General features: G+C 35.7%; 1 long non-coding RNA gene across 1 annotated transcript in view; it reads left to right on the top strand.

Moving 5' to 3' along the window:
- The window catches only part of LOC309847987, a 28,187-nt gene extending 11,071 nt beyond the window's left edge, over positions 1 to 17,116 (top strand). Inside the window, exons 2-3 of the long non-coding RNA XR_014302768.1 lie at positions 16,784 to 16,830; positions 17,031 to 17,116. This is a non-coding gene — a long non-coding RNA (uncharacterized lncRNA). The remainder of the gene's footprint in view (positions 1 to 16,783; positions 16,831 to 17,030) is intronic.
- The last annotated feature ends 657 nt before the right edge of the window (positions 17,117 to 17,773 follow it).

Genomic DNA, 17,773 nt, shown 5'->3' with positions numbered 1-17,773 from the left:
GGGAAGGACTCAGAACAACTCTAACTTTTCTGATGATGCCATGACTGTTTTAAACCCTGTTGTGTCTATCTCACAGATTTGCTATGTGTTGTCTAAATCAAATGGAGACATTGTTATTTAACGCTTTGTCAAAATGTACTCTTTGGCATTTTCAAAACACTTGATTAATTCCAGACCAAAAATGTATTTTGCTGAAAAACAGGAGTGGTAATTAGAATTTATCAAAATTTGGATACTGGACAGTTATGTTTCATGTAGAGATTTGGTATATATTTGGGACCACCGTGGAATATAATACATAATAAAAACACGCTAAATGTTTTTCCAGTGAATGGATGAACTTCTTCTTGCACATGTGATGTTTTTCATTGAACAACAAAAGCAATAACATATAATTGTTGAAGGTGCCAGGCAATTCTATAATACCATAAGGTGGTGAATAAAAGGGAAAGAGTTCTCATTAGTACTTCACTGTCTATAAAGGGTTTTCCTCTCAAAAAGAACTTGTTCAAGGTTGTGAGCAGCTGTATCCATGTAGAGAGTCCCCTCTCTGCAAAGAGACGCTCATAGAATCACTTATACCACTTTTGAAATATCCTAGCTGTAAATCCTATCTCTCTCGTGTAATTAATCAGCCTTTACCCAGGGCAAAGGACAAACTATAAGACAATTTGAAGGTTTCCCTGACTACTTGTTCACAAAAACAGAGTATTTAACTAAAATTTTGATCTTCCCAAGTTGTATGATTTGGGAAGAAATCAAATAAGTTAACCTAACTTCAAGGTAAGTATGTTTATATATATATATATATATTTTTTTTTTTTTTTTGAGTGGGAGAATCATAGTGAAAGAGAACTCACTAAATCATAGAAGCAGAAGTAGAAACATTAACACTCCCTGTTATTTTTTCCTTCCCCTGTTTAAATAACTATAATAATCTTACAGTCCCCCATGCATTTCTGATTTATTCAGTATAGTACTTGGGAAGCTATTGGAATTTTCAAAATCTTTGGTTTACAATCATACTTTTAAGCAATTTAAGCTTTGTACACATTTTGTATTTTTAAAGACCTTTGTATCCAAAATACTTTGTTATTGTCTATGGGCAACCTCGTTTTGAAGTCTAAGGCTGCCTCTTTTGCGCTCCTATAATCTGTTGCCTGTTGACTCAAATCCAAACCCGTGGCTCTGCTCTGCGTGTCCCTTCAACTTGATGTAATGCTGTTTATCATATTCTTTGATGCTAAGCCTCTAGCTTTGTATTCTTTTCTTGTACCTAGGCATATGTTTCTTTTCTTTAACACAGAGACAATGTCTTTGTGACTCTATCAGAAACAGCCTTTGTTTCAAGGAAAGGTTGTTTCCCTGAGGCTTAGATTAGGACAAAGAAAGTGAGCACACAGTGTTTATAGTCTAATGCCATTACCGAGAACATTACATATTATATCCCTGGAATAAAATGTTTGATAACTTCCATTTGCAAGCAAAAACAAAACACCACAAAATGAAACGAAAATACAACCCTAATGTAATTATAGTTAATTACTATTTGTATCTTATTTAACTTTCAAAACTATATGATGAATTCTTAAGTTTGTTATATCCACTAAGCTCTTGTTTTCCTACATCTTGTCTTTAAAATATTATTATACTTATACTAATTCTCCCCTTCATCTTATATTAGCTGATAAATAATATTTTAATATGATTTAAACAGTGAAATACAAGCTGGAAAGCATGTTAATCCTGCTATAATATTCTTACACCTACATTTTCTAGCAACGATGAAGTTCTTAAGTTTTTTGGAGATAAAATGTTCTGCATATGAAAAATAGCATTTGAGGAATAAAACATTTTATTGAAATTATCTATGTAGAATAATTTGCTTTGTATGCTAATAAATCGCACACAGTTTGCCTTGGACAACCTCATTATACTCTTAATCTGTGTCTGGAAATGTCTTTCCAATAGAAGCTCTAAATGTAAATATTGCTACATTATACTTAAATCATGTTCTGAGCTTTCTTATCTCTTAAATTCTACCAAAAATATATATTTTTTAATTTTATTAACATATAATATATTATTTGCCCCGGGGGTACAGGTCTGTGAATCATCAGGCTTACAGCACTCCCCATAGCACATACCCTCCCCAATGTCCATAACAGCCATCCTATCCCTTACCCCCAACCACAGCAACCCTCAGTTTGTTTTCTGAGATTAAGAATCTCTTATGATTTGTCTCCCTCCTGATCAAATCTTGTTTCATTTTTTCCCTCCCTACTCCCATATCCCCCTACCCTGCCTCTCAAATTCCTCATATCAAAGATATCATATGATAATTGTCTTTCTCTGATTGACTTATTTCATTTACCATAATACTCTTTAGCTCCATCCATGTCGTTGCAAATGGCAAGATTTTGTTTCTTTTGATGGCTGTATAGTATTCTAATGTATGTGTATGTGTGTGTGTGTATATATATATATATCACATATTCTTTATCCATTCGTCTGTTGATGGACATCTAGATTCTTTCCATAGTTTGGCTATTGTGGACATTGCTGCTATAAACATTTGGGTGCAAGTGCCCCTTTGGATCACTATATTTGTATCTTTAGGGTAAATACTGAGTAGTGCAATTGCTGGGTCGTAGGGTAGCTCTAGTTTCAAGTCATGAAGTTGCTTTTCATAATTATTTACATGAAATAAAATTTATTATGTTTTTGAGGCTTTATAGTTTGTTCTATAACCTTAAGAAGATATATCAACAATGCTCATAAATTCTTTTCAATATCTAACTTCTTTGATTTCATGTATTTTATTAAAAATGTTCTTTTTTCCTCTCTTGTGTGAAGTTTCATCTTCATACAATTTCAATATACACTATCTAGATCAGTATGAAGTATGGATACCATGATGGAAGTTAAAACAAATATATTATGAATATTTCAAAATTGGTATGACTTAAATAGTTTTCTTTAAAAATATATTTCTTTAAAAAATTAGGAATTTGAACTTTATTAGGAACGGTGTTCAATTTCTAATAGATTTTTTTATCTGATAATGGCTGGCTAGGGGAATTTAGGCAGTCCTTAAATGTGCCGAAACAAGAATAGGAAAAATGACCAATTTTATTTATGTTAGGGTGTTATTGTGCATAATTCATCCTTGACTTAAATATCTTACTTCATAGTGCTGGTCAGAGAAATTAGATTGGATTTTCTATTTGTTAGTTGACTATGAGTTGTCAACTCTACACTTTCTTATATTTCTCTATTATGAGCTATATTTGAGTACAAGAATCAGGACTGTTCACCAAGCTCCTATGGCTCGCCTTTTCCATCTGAATATTCCATCTGATGACACCAGGATGCCTTTCGAAGCTTTTTTACTATCATCCGAATCCTCTACAGTCATCTCTTTCTGAATGACTCCTGAAATATGAATAGTGAGAACCCACTAGAATGCCCAGCAGGAGCTGTGGCTTATCTTTAAGATATGTGATTCCTGAACTTTAAGCTGGTCCTAACTCCCCAAAGATAGCATTGACCATCTCCTTTATTGTATTCTATTTTAATTTGCATTCCCCTGGAAACACATCCTGAGATAAGGAATTGGCTCACATAGTTATGAACACCGTGAAGCCCTACAATCTGTCATTTGGAAGCTGGGAACCCAAGAAATTCAGTATAATTCAGTCTGAGTCCAAAGGCCCGAGGGACCAGGGAGCCAGTAGTGTAAATCCCAGTCCAAAGGAAGGAGAAGGTGAAGTGGGATGTCCTAGCTCTCCACATTTTTTTTTTTTTTTTAAATTCAGGCCCTAAAAGATTAGATGATGCCCACACACATGGGTAAAGACAATCTACTTTACTGAATTCACCAATTCAAAAGCTAGTCTCATCCAGAAACACTTACACTTACACACCCAGAAATAATGCTTTATCTGGACAACTCATGGCCAATCAAGTTGACACATAAAATTAACTATTACAAGTCCACCCTTTGTCAACATGCATCCATATACCTCTAAGCAATACTGAGTCCTCAAAAAAGCTATAACAAAGCCATAATTCATGATAACATGATACAACTATCCTGTGTACAACCAAAAATGCATAATCCTTTCCCCAGAAGTAAAGTTCCCAAGTGATGTTTATTCTTCTCCTTAATACCCCATTACTTAAGTGCCCTGTTGTAAAAGTAACGATACTGAAATACTGTGATATAAAAGTAATACATCTTATATTAAATAATGAGGAAATAGAGGAAAGGAAATGAAGATATAGATAGATAAACACATACACAGGTGTATTTATTGCAAAATAAGGAGAAAAAACGTGGCGGAAATACTCATGACAATTACAGTTTTTGTTTCTGTAACTGGTCACATGGTCATAGCTGGTATTTATAATGACTTCTTCAGCTTCTATTCCAATTCCCTTAGGTTTCAACAAGCTCCTCAGCTTGGATTGGTCAGTTTTAGTTTTTCATTAACCTTTATCACAGGTTGCAGTAATACTAAGAGACACCCTAAAGACTCTTCTGTATTCCACATAGATTCTACCTTCCCTCCATTGAGAAGCAACAGTCCATTGCTCCTCGGTAGTCAAAATCAATCACCCAGCCCAAAGAACGCCCCTTTTAGCCTGTTGATTCAGAGACAGAAGAAGGCCAAAGTGGTTAGGTGGCAGTCTTATATGTCTTAATGGCAGTCTTAATGATTCAGTGGAATCATTGTGCCTCCTGCTACAAATTTATTCCCTCTGGAACTAAGGCATCTAGGCCAGCAGAGCTAAGTATGGGAACGAAAATTTTTTTACTAGTGATAAAATTGAGTGGTACTGCTTCCATTTCTACTTCTTGATTCTTGGACCTGTGAAGCTTGGCTATCATAGAAATCACATGTGTTGGGTGCCAACACAAGGCATCCCTAGCTTGATGGAGAATAATGCCCCAGGCTTGCAAGGTATTGTCACCTAATGGGCACCTTAACTGAGTCTTCAAAAGTCCATTCTATTGTTCTGTAAAGCCAGCTGCTTCAAGAGGGATAGTGGGGAAAATTTAAAATAAAATGTAATATAAAAATATAATATAGTACTATGTAAACATAGCGAGATATAACAAAATAACATAGCATATGGTAACACAAACTTCTTGTTCCATCTCTGTCAACATAGGGCTTACACATTCACGTTCAGTATGCCCTCCAGCATCAAATCATGGAATGGTTAGTATATGACAAACTGAGTGTTGTGGATAAACTGTGTCCCTCCCCAAAGGTATGCTCAAGTCCTCGTCCCCAGTTCATGTGACTGTGACATTATTTGGAAGTAGGGTCTTTGCAGATGTTATCAGGTTAAGATGCAGTCGTATTGGATTGGGTTGATCTCTAATCCAATCTGACGGTTATAAGTAGAGGAGAAGAGGCACTGACATGCAGGAAGGGCAATGCCATGTGTGGGTGGAGACAGAGACTGAAGTGATGCTTCTATAAGCGAAGGAGCACTAAGCAATTCCAGCAATCACCATAAACTAGAAAAGAGCCGTGAGACAGAATCTCCCTCAGTTCCTCCATAGGAACCAACCCTGCTGATGCTTGGATTTTGCATTTCTTTTTAAAAAAATATTTTATTTATTTATTTGTCAGAGAGAGAGGGAGAGAGAGAAAGAGAGCACAAGCAGGGAGCGTGGCAGGCAGAGGGAGAAGCTGAGAGTATTATGCTAAGTGAAAAAAGTCAAAGAAAGACAAATACTGTATGATTTTACTCATGTGGAATTTAAGATTCAAAACAAATGAACAAAGGAAAACAACAACAACAGGCAAACCAAGAAACAGATTGGTGATGTAGAGAACTGGTGGTCATCACAAGGGATGTCGGTGGGGAAATTGATTAAATAGGTGATGGGGATAAAGGAGAGCACTTGTACCCCAATGTTTATAGCAGCAATGTCCACGGTCGCCAAACTATGGAAAGAACCAAGATGCCCTTCAACGGACGAATGGATAAGGAAGATGTGGTCCATATACACTAAGGAGTATTATGCCTCCATCAGAAAGGACGAATACCCAACTTTTGTAGCAACATGGACGGGACTGGAAGATATTATGCTGAGTGAAATAAGTCAAGCAGAGAGAGTCAATTATCATATGGTCTCACTTATTTATGGAGCATAACAAGTAGCATGGAGGACAAGGGGTGTTAGAGAGGAGAATGGAGTTGGGAGAAATTGGAAGGGGAGGTGAACCATGAGAGGCTATGGACTCCAAAAAACAATCTGAGGGGTTTAAAGGGGTGGGAGGTTGGGGTACCAGGTGGTGGGTATTATGGAGGGCACGGATTGCATGGAGCACTGGATGTGGTGAAAAAATAATGAATACTGTTTTTCTGAAAATAAATAAATTAATTTATTTAAAAAAAAAAAAAAAGGAGGGCACTTGTGATGAGCTCCGGGTATTGTAACAAAGTTTTGAATTGCTATATTGTATAACAGAAACTTTTACTACACTGTATGTTAACTAACTGGAATTTAAATAAAAACTTAAACAAAATTTTTAAATGTTCTTTTTCTCTTAAATTAGAAATGACCAATTAGTGAGGATATCTTTAAAGAGATTTCACACAGCTTATTCACAAGACATAATTGATCCTTTTACTGGAAATTTCCATGTAATTATATTTACAATTTTGACACAACATTTTTACTTTAAACTAGATTCTGAAGAGAATAAAGCAGTGGATATGCATATGCATTTCACTGATGCAATATAATCACTATACTTTATTATCTAAAATGAGTGTAGGTGCTATATCTGGAGTCTTAAGTACTGACCTTTCACAAAGACAGCTAGTAAATGATTCTTAATATCTTGCAATTGGATTAAGGAAAATAGTTCACTTATCTTTGTAGGTGAATTCTTTTCTTTCAGAATTGAAAAGTGGTTAACATAATTCCTTAATATCTCTAGGAGATATCCTTATACTTAAATTTGCCATTTCTACTAATCTTCATACACTGTTTTGAGGAATGTGAATATGACTATGATTTGGATATGAAGCATAATTCAGAGACTCAACTATCTGAAGGATATCCTGCTCTGTGGTATTATTAAAAGTGATCCAAATTCCTATGGGAGATTATGTGTAGTTCTAAAACTGAGAATAAATATAGCTGTTCAATCCTACAAATGCACTTCAGTACTTACCTTTCATGAGAACCTGAGGCTTTTGATACTTGAATATTTGCTCCTTTTCTAAACATGTTCTTTGCCATATTTTTTCTCAGTCTCTCTCGAAAGTGTCAAATATTTCATAAATTGCTTGAAGTATCCATACCTGGGATTGTTCTTTTTTCATTATCCCTTATTTCTTTTTAAAGATTTTATTTATTCACTGGACAGACAGAGATCACAAGTAGGCAGAGAGGCAGGCAGAGAGAAGAGGAAGCAGGCTCCCCACTGTGCAGAAAGCCTAGTGTGAGGCTGGATCCCAGGACCCTGGGATCATGACCTGAGCGGAAGGCAGAGGCTTTAACCCACTGAGCCACCCAGGCGCCCCATTATCCCTTATTCTTAACAGTACCATCAATAATCAAATGACTCTCTGTTCTGATATGTATCTATCTATATCAACAATACTAGTAATAGTTAATGTGTGTACCAAACTAACTATGTGCTAGGTTCTATTTTAAGTGCTTTACATCTCTTAAATCATTTAATTGTCCTAACACTATGAACTGATCATTCATATTATCCCCATATTAAGTGTGATGACTCTGAATCACAGAGAGGTTACATAAATTGCATTATGGATTTTTGGTGCCAGGATATGACTTCAGGAACTAAATTTATGATCTTTGCCATGGAATTGATCTTTCCGTCAAAGCCATGCTTCTTTCTTGAGCTCCAAATCAGTATATTTAACTGTTTATTAGAAAATCTACTCTCCAGTATCTAACTAAAGGAACTTGTCGATATCCTCTCCCCCTTCTCCCTACCAAAAAAAATGCAAACACAATTTTTCCTTCCTTAGTTGTTAATTAGTGCAGGAGAGTCATAGACTCATTCTTTTTTTTTTTTTTTTTTTTAGATTATTTACTTATTTACTTATTTGAGAGAGAGAGATCACAAGTAGGCAGAGAGGCAGGCATAAAGAGGGGGCTAAAGGGGGCTCCCTGCTAAGCAGAGAGCCTTATGTGGCTCTCGATTCCAAGACCCTGGGATCATGACCTGAGCTGAAGGCAGAAGCTTAACACACTGAGACGCCCAGGTTCCCCAAGAGTCATAGACTCATTTTAGCCTTTCCATTTTTCTTTCTTCTAACAAGATTACCAAGACAAAATCCTAAGAATGTCTCAAATCAGTCATCTTTATTTTATTTTATTAACTTGTCAGAAATATCTCCAGATAAACTGAAGATATTTCTCTTTGATATAGGGGAACGTTTTTATTTTAGTTTTATTTTTTATTTGAGTTTTATTATTTCTATTTTTTAATCTGAATTTTATTCAATTCACAAAGTTTTTTTCCTATGACTATTTATTTTACACTTTTTATGCAATTGATTTTATCAGTGTTTTATGGCTTTTGGATTTTCTATAATACTTAGCTTTTTCTATCCAAAGGTAATAAAACCTATTCTAAAATGTCCCTAGATTTCGTCTATACTTTTGTAGTTCAGTTGTTTTATGTTTGACTTAAACAAGTTTAATTCTGCATTCACTGAAATCAGGTTGTGTCTTTCCTTGAATACCCCATACCGTGCAGCCCTTCTCCGCACAGGTCTTTTACTTCCTCATACTGTTGCAGGTTAGGTTCCCCAGAAAGCAAAAGCTTAGGTGAGGATTTGGGTGAACAGGAAAGGAAAATAAAGAAAGACTGGGCAGAGAGAGATGCCAAGCTTGGCAAAGTCTTGAAAGAAGCCTCAGCACATCCAGTGGGGAGATTTGAAGATGGGTTAGCACTTCGGAGATCACCTCATTTCAGGTGAGATGTCCAGGCTTTTACACCAAGATCAGTCTGTGTGATGTAGATGGGAAGAATGTCCTCAGCTCAGCCCATCCCAGAGGAGGTTGAAAGCTAAGAGCCATCTGCCTGCATCACGGCTGACAAATATGTATTCATTCCCAAGATGACATTTGGGGAGCTCATTTCAGCATCCCTCAGGGTTCATCCCTGGGGCCACACAGGCCACTTTTTGTACAGGTTCTAAGAGCAACTTTTCGGGATCTGATGAGTCTTTCTTTCTGGAGGTGATTTTAAAAAGTTAGTGGGACTAACTAATGCTCTTACTGCTACCCTTGTGTGGGCACATGACTGGTATTTATCATCTTGCTCTTTTTTCTGTCAATTCTAGATACTCTCCATTCATCACTGCCACTTCTGCTGATCTCTTTTTGCTTACTTGGAAATGTGACCCATATTGTCATCCTACAGAGTTCTGGGTCCTTGGCCATCATGTCTCTCTCAGGTCAGAGCTTTCCCTTAATTACCAAAATTGGGCAAAGAACTGGTAGCCAGTAGGTACCCAAATGAATTCCTTTTTGCAAAACATATTCTTCCTTTCCCCCTAGTTTTACCAGCATCTCTACTTCCTTCTGAATGAAGATCGGAGTCAATTTCCTCTGCCAGTGTAGTGATCCCTCTTCTTACTCGTGGTCCCCTAGCCACCAAGATCCTGAAGTGGTTAGGGAGCTGTTACAAGTCTATGGGAGTCTTGATCCTTGATGTGTTTCATAATGGAGGTATTTTCTTTTTAGAAATGATCATTTTTTCCCACAGAACATAGAGTTGGGGTGCGAGGAAGTCCAAAATCTCTACTCACCTCACTGTAAGTGATGATAAATTAGACTTCTCCTTCTATCCTTGCTTCCCAGTCCCAAGGTCAACTCTGATCCTCTTCAAGAGTCCTCAGATCCCTTGAGTGTTTTTATTTACCCAGTGTACAGTTAATTAAGAAGATGTCCAAAGATCTGTTTGAAGATCTGGAGAAATCACTACCATGTACATTTGATGTAGTGTTACAGGTTTTCTCTTCCTGGACCTACTTTGTTCTTTAGCCCGCAGTTCTCTGAAAATTGGGTCAGGTCTGGAAACAGGGTGTGGGGGGGTGAGGGGTGGGGTATTGCATTGCTTTATTGGGCCAACTGCTCTCATCTATCTGACCAACCATCCTCAATTTTTTCTGGTCATACAGATTGAATAGTACCCATTTGGCTGTCCATCTATATTGTCCCAAAAGATACTATGTCCTATTGTCACCTCCACAACAGTCTTTGGGTGAGAAACCCCTGACAACTCCTTACGTGACCACACATTAGGTAACTTGTCTAAGGAGCTCCTGATGTTCAAGTGTCATACCTGACCTCTACTGCCTGGGGGACTCCCACTGTATCACCTGTAAACAACATTCCCTATCACCAGTCCTAGCTAACAGAGCAGACCTAACCTTTACGCAGCACACTCTTTATGTATTTGGTGACTCTTTGGTGTTCCTTGGCCTTATGTTCTTTATTTGTTTTAATATACCCACTTCTCTCAGCCAACCTTATTGCTCACAACCTGTCAGGACGACTTTTGAATTTCTGTATCAGTTAGTGTGAGCTATCATTTTCCACACTTTAGGAATTATCCTGTGCTGTGCTTACACAATCCCTTGTGTTTCTCATCCATTTGTTAAATTGTGTCCTGAGAGAACACAAAAGAATGATAAACTCTCCTTTACATTTTTGTATTCTTGTCTTCTTGATCACATACTCCCTGATATAACTTTCCCTTATTTAAAAGCCTTCACTGACTCCCTGCACCTTTTAGTATAGAATCTCCATGTCATTCTACATCTTCAGTACTATGAGTTGCCATCCTTATTTATCACCAAATCACCCATTTCCTTCAACTGTCCCAGACATGCAACCTGTAACTTACTTACAATAGGACTATCTACAGTTCCCCAAATACATCCTGGTTGCGTGTGCCTCTTCGTGTGCACTTTGCTTTTTATATTCTGTTTAAAGTTACAAGCTACCATTTAATTTTGACTCACATTCAGACTTCAAGTCAAAGCTGCTAATCACTTTCTGGACCATGTCATCATTTGGCCAGGGTGATCCCAAACCACTCTCTCACAACATTGTTTGTCACCATTTTCTGAGTCTGTTCTTGATCATTGTAGACATCCGTCTACATACTGGTAAGAAACTATGTTGAAGTTATTTTTCTAGGGGCGCCTGAGTGGCTCAGTGGGTTAAAGCCTCTGCCTTTGGCTAAGGTCATGATCCCAGGGTCCTCGGGTCAAGCCCTGCATTGGGCTCTCTGCTCAGTCGGGAGCCTGCTTCCCTCTCTCTCTCTGCCTGCCTCTCTGCCTACTTGTGATCTCTGTCTGTCAAATAAATAAATAAAATCTTTAAAAAAAAAGTTATTTTTCTAAAGATAATTGCAAAAATAAAGGCAACCTAAGGAGGTTTCTGTTAAGCTACATTTGAGATAGAATTCATATCATTTGTTCTTATCCTAAGTCTTCCTAAACATTTTTGTTATTGTTAAAATGTTTTTTACTTTATAATAGTGTGATGATGATAACAAATGCAGTTTTTCCTTCCTTCTTACGTTCCTTCCTTCCAAAGCCCCAATATGACATAATGAAAAATAATAATATTGATTTACTTGTTTAAAAGTTATAATATTTAGATCCCCATTTTAAACTTTTCTGTTGCTCTAAACTCTGAATTTAATTAAAAAAATTGTCACTATTTCTCTATTGACACCTTGATCAGTGTCAAAAAACATAGAACAGGTGCAAATATATCTTGATTAAATGAGCACACCTGATACATCAAGGCAAGTAGAATCTTAGAAATTTCCAGGCAAGGGAAAGAAATGGGTACAGATAGTGCTAGTTCTCAATGCAGAGAATACTCCCAGTTTGTGGATAAAGTAGGTTTGTGCATCTGAGTATTCTAATTGCCCCCCAGTGGCTTCTCCAGTGCCTCCAAAATTCATATTTACTGTTTCTAGAACATTCCAATATATTTTGTCCTGAACAGCTGGCAATCTGCCTACGAACTACTGAATATTTTGCTTTAAGTCAGCACATAATTAGGCCCCTTGTCAAAACCATAGGACAGAGTAGGGCACCTGGGTGGCTCAGGGGTTAAGCCTCTGCCTTCAGCTCAGGTCATGATCTCAGGGTCCTGGGATTGAGTCCCACATCAGGCTCTCTGCTCAGTGGGGAGCGTGCTACCCTCCCCCCGCCTGCCTCTCTGCCCACTTGTGATCTCTCTGTCAAATAAATAAATAAAATATTAAAAAAAAAACATAGGAAAGAATAATAGTTACAGAAAAGCGGTTTTAGACAGTTTGGATCTAACATGCCAGTTCGAACCCAGCAGCAAATTATGAGAGCAATAAATTGTGATCTTTTGGTAACACTTATAAGATAGTACTTAGAAATTGCTCTCTAATTGTTTCACTTATTGGCAATTGGTTGAGAAACATCCAGCACAGAGCAGATAAAGTGATTGAATTGCCTTTCGGGCTCCTAAATAGCTATTTTCGTGCTGGATTTGACTCCGCCTACAGGTGTCTGTCTATATTTCCATAAAACTAGGAGATGGAATCTTCTGGGAAAATATAGAAAAATTGTGCAGACACCATAAATCACATAATAGAGTGAACTCATTACCTATCCTCCATCCCACTGAAGCAAGGTGTAAATTCAATTTTAAGGAAAGCTAACACTTTTATCCTATTTTAAAGCAATTTCTTACCTGGCAGATAGGGAACTCTTTCTTCACGTACATTCCTTGAAGTGCAAATTAATTTTTGGTTTGGATAGTAACTCATCTTTGTGTAGGGTAATTGTATAATGGTAAGGGCTGGTCTCTTTTCAGGAAGGCATTGAGTTGAACATAGATATATCAGATTCCAGAAATGTTTGCATTATTTAGAAATTTACCTCCACTTCTAGATTTACTCCCCAAGAGGTGATCATATTTTATTTATACATCGCAATCTATATATTTATGTATTTGTGGGTATCAACAGAGCAAAAATACATAGACTTTTTATGTACTACATTAATTGTGAATTCAACTGGCTAATGCAATTCTGAATTAAGCAAAATATATATCATTTATAGTGCAAAAGATATTTCCCACTTGTACTTTTTGGTATTATCAGCTGCTGACAAAGTGTATTCAAATAATTATTCTTCATTTCCATAAATTTGTTACATATAATTTTAGTTACATATTTTTCCAGTATAATTTCAAATGAGACAATGCTCCCTTTATTTTGATGTGGGAGGATTTTTTTTTTTTTTTTGTAGGTCACTTTCTGGAGTGAGTATTTACAAGTAGATGATGTTATATATTGTGAGATGAAAAACAAAATATGCTTCGTGTCTAGCAAATTTTGAGTTATGGAGTATCAGTGCAATATTTTGTTTTCTGTAGAAAGACCAAAAGTGAAGAATCTGATTATTTAAAAAATTTGAATGTAATGGAGAAGAAAAAACAATATACAATGGAATCAAGCCTGTATTAAAATGCCTGATGCCAAATAAACTTAATCACTCTATTAACTCTTCTTAGGAAAATGTCTTGTTTTATGAAGAATTATCAGTGAAAAATGAATGTCAACTTTCAGAAAGCCTCTTTATCTCAAAATGGATAAAATGTATCTATTTTATGTGAGAGATACATTTGTTATGAATAAATCTTAAATTGATAAGTGTCTCACCTGCTTAAAATACTTTAATTTCCCCATTACCCTTAGAATGAAAGTTTATTTCCTAAACAGTGCTCACATGATATAATCTGCCATACACTCCTACCCCACTATCATCACCATGCTGCCTTCTCTGTGGTCACTGCTCTAGCCACTTTCATTGTCTTATGTGCTCAGGGATGTTCAAAGCTCAATGTCACTATCTCAGAGAGATTCTCCTTAAGCCCACAAATTCAATTATCTTCTTCTCTTCTTTCAAAATAGTCTATTTAAAAAAAAAAAAATTATTTATTTATTTGACAGAGATACAGTGAGAGAGGGAACACCAGCAGGGGGAGCAGGAGAGGGAGAAGCAGGCTTCCCACTGAGCAAGAAGCTTGACATGGGACTTGATCCCAAGACCTTGGGACCAGGACCTGAGTTGAAGGCAGATACTTAATGACTGAGCTACCCAGGTGCCCCAAAATAGTCTATTTTTCATAGAACTTGCTATAACTTGCACTGATGGTGTATACATTTATTTGTGTATGATGTCTGCCTCCACCATCTCTTTATCACAATGAAAAGGATCATACCCACTGCTTTTTTTTTTAAATACAAACAAGAAAACACACATGGTAGTTGCTCCTTAAATATTTACTGAATAAAAATTAAAATGTTACTATACTGTCATAATTATAAATAACATATGATAAAATAATAAAATCTTTATTTTCTTTTCAATTTTAGCACATGGAGTGCCCTGCACTCTCCCAAAAAACTTCACTGAACTTTCATCAATATGTAAAATTCAGTTCTGTAACAGGGGAGTGTAAGAATTATTATGGCAGGACCTTTAAAAGAAAACAGCACAGTTTTAAACTATAATGAGGTACTCCCTTCTGTGAAAAAAATGGTATTAAGACACGTCTAAGAAAGAACACCATCACCAGAATATAGATGAATTGTGCCTTGTCAACCTATGAGAATATAACCAGGGGAGTAAATAGATTTACTCAAATACTCAAAAAAATGAGTAATTAATAATAATCATGAATATTTTATAGACAAGGCAAGATTTTAGTTATGATCATGTTGTATTTGTGTTTATTTATATATTATTCTTTTAAATTATTCAATATTTAGAAATGTCCTATATAATAATCTAGTATTTGAAATATACTTTAGAAATAAAATGGAAAAACACTAATATAATCTGTGTACCTTCATTAAAGAAGAATGTGGGGCTTCATTGGTCTGATAAATGTTATGGGTATGTGATTTATATTATTCTTCAAGAATTCTTCCATAGATATTAATCAAAATAAGAACAAAAAGCCTCAGGCATGAAAATTATATAAAGATGGGAGAATATATAAATTTATCTTGTTTCCACTAGATTGAAGAATGGAAAATAATATTTGTTCAGTATCTGTTAGGACCAAGTTCATTGTGTTGAATGTTTCCTTAAATTTTATGTTAATCCTTACAAGAACACTGTGATACCAATAGCTTCATTTTATAGATGGCCAAACTAACTTAAACTGAGGTTTAAAAAATAAAGCAGTCTTCCAAATACACAAAAATTTATTTCTGCTACAACCAGAATGAAGATGTTTGTTGTCTGATTCCAAGGTGAGGATTCTTTCCTTCTTGACTTGCTTTTTCCAAACGGCTAATTGAAACAAAATAGACGATTTTCACTTTATGACCCCTGTGTAGAATTTCACAAAGAAAATATTGCATAATGAATCCTAAAATTAGTCATGGCCCTAATAATATTAATACATTACACTTACATTCTTCATTCCAAATATTAACGTGCATTTTTAAAAATGCTTCCTAAGTTGAGTTGCTGAATGGCTATACAAAATAATCTCTACGGAGTGATTGATAAAACAGCACACATGCAAACCTAAAAGATTTTTCTTTAGTGGTATTTTGAAAATGTCACAAACCATTAGCATCATTGATCATCTATTTTTTGCCAAGTGATTCTCATAATAACCTTATGACAACTGGTCAGTAGTCTCCATTATGAGGATAAGGAAACTTAAATTCAGAATGTTTAAATAATATAAGAGTGTATAGCAAATATGAGATTAGGAAACGTTTTTTTCTGCCATACTGGAGCCCAAGGTGTTTTTTTTTTTTTTAATTTTTTTTTTTTTATTTTCAGCATAACAGTATTCATTATTTTTGCACCAATCCGTGCCCTCTATAATACCCACCACCTGGTTCCCCAACCTCCCACCCCCCCGCCACTTCAAACCCCTCAGATTGTTTTTCAGAGTCCATAGTGTCTCATGATTCACCTCCCCTTCCAATTTCCCCCAACTCCCTTGAGCCCAAGGTTTTTACCTTGTGTTGCATCTTAAAATACTGTTAATTCTTTTTTTTTTTTTTTAAGATTTTATTTGACAGAGATCACAAGTAGGCAGAGGCAGGCAGAGAGAGAGGGGGGAAGCAGGTTCCTGGCTGAGCAGAGAGCCTGCTGCAGGGGGCTGTATCCCAGGACCCTGAGATCATGACCTAAACCAAAGGCAGAGGCTTTAACCCACTAAGCCACCCAGGCAACCCACAAAATACTGTTAATTCTTTAAGCAAAATTTGAGCCCACCCTTAAGTATTAATGGAATGAACCTATGGTACCATTCTCAGTTGCCAGATGGGTCGCAGAAAAGTTCCTAAAATGTGCATATACCTAGACAAATATAAGCACATGTTTTTCTTTTTTATGCAAAAAGGAGGAGCACATGTGAGTAATTCTAGCTTCCACAAAGACCTTGAATACCTGCCAAGTCTAACACTAACAGTAAAGTCCGCTGCAGTGATCAAGATATCTTTTATGTTTTCTTGGGTGATTCTTCCATCCATCCTATACTACTCCCATATTCTTCCAATATGGCATGGAAATATCAAATGAATACAGTAGCGACAATTTAAGTGTTGGGGAAGAATATAATTTAGAGACAATCTGGTATTTCTCTATATGAACTATGCTTTTGGAATAATAATATTCTTAGTCATTTACCCAAATTGATTTTAAAAAGAAAATATTGTCTTTTATTATATTTCAGAACAAAGGAACATCTTTTCAGCCAATTACTACTGTGCTTCATAAATGGTGAGTTAATTCCTACATTTGCGTGGCAGATTTGAGATATTTGAGTCAGGATTTTTTCCTCAGCTCTTTATTTGCTAAATTCAGTACTAAACCCTCACAAAGCAATTCCGTGAAATTGCTCATAGTTTGGTATTAAAACGTATCTGAATCTTTAGAATTGTACTCTATTTATAAGGCTACATTAACTCCTTCCCCACCAGGGTTTTCATGTTTGAAGATATTTCAATATAGATTACAACTCCCGCAAAGAAAGTGATTTCTGTTATATGGTACCTGGAAATGACTTTTGGAACAGTCTTCAAGTATATTTTCAGTGAAAAGAAATAAAAGGCTCTTTTGACTCCAAAAGGTCTTGGATCTCACTTTGGTCAATGTCAAAGGAAGCTCTCAATATTAATTTTTCAATATATTTTAGTAAAAAAGAAAATATCTTATATATACTGAAAGTTCATTTAATGACCTTTTAAAGTAAATTGTAGTTTAAATACAATATTAGGAACTCTACATCATTTCCTTTATTAAGGTTTATTAAGGATAAGATTTATTAATAGTTTTATTTATTGAGATACTATAGGCAATATAGTATATGCTACTAATTATCCATTTTGAAAAATATCTCAGAACTAAAAGATTGAAAGAGATGGATTAGCATGCAGTAAGTCCTATAATATAAAGGAGCTCATGGAGAACAATTATAGAATTATTTCACTTTTCTGTTTTTATACAACCCAGCAATGTGCATAGACAGCACACACACGAACACCTTATATAAGACAGGACTTACAGAAAAACTTAAATTCGTGTTCACTGGAGATGGTTTTAAAATTTGTTGGGGACTTTATGTTCAGAATCATTCAAAAAAATGTTGGTTGACATTGCTTTTACAAATTTCTACAAGTTTAGGTAAAGACTAGGAGATACTTCATTTATTTAACCATATTAC

The sequence above is a fragment of the Mustela nivalis genome (assembly GCF_964662115.1).
Source record: "Mustela nivalis genome assembly, chromosome: 14".
Classification (NCBI taxonomy): Eukaryota; Metazoa; Chordata; class Mammalia; order Carnivora; family Mustelidae; genus Mustela; species Mustela nivalis.
Note: the sequence above shows the minus strand (reverse complement) of the source record. Positions and strands in the feature narration are given on the sequence as shown.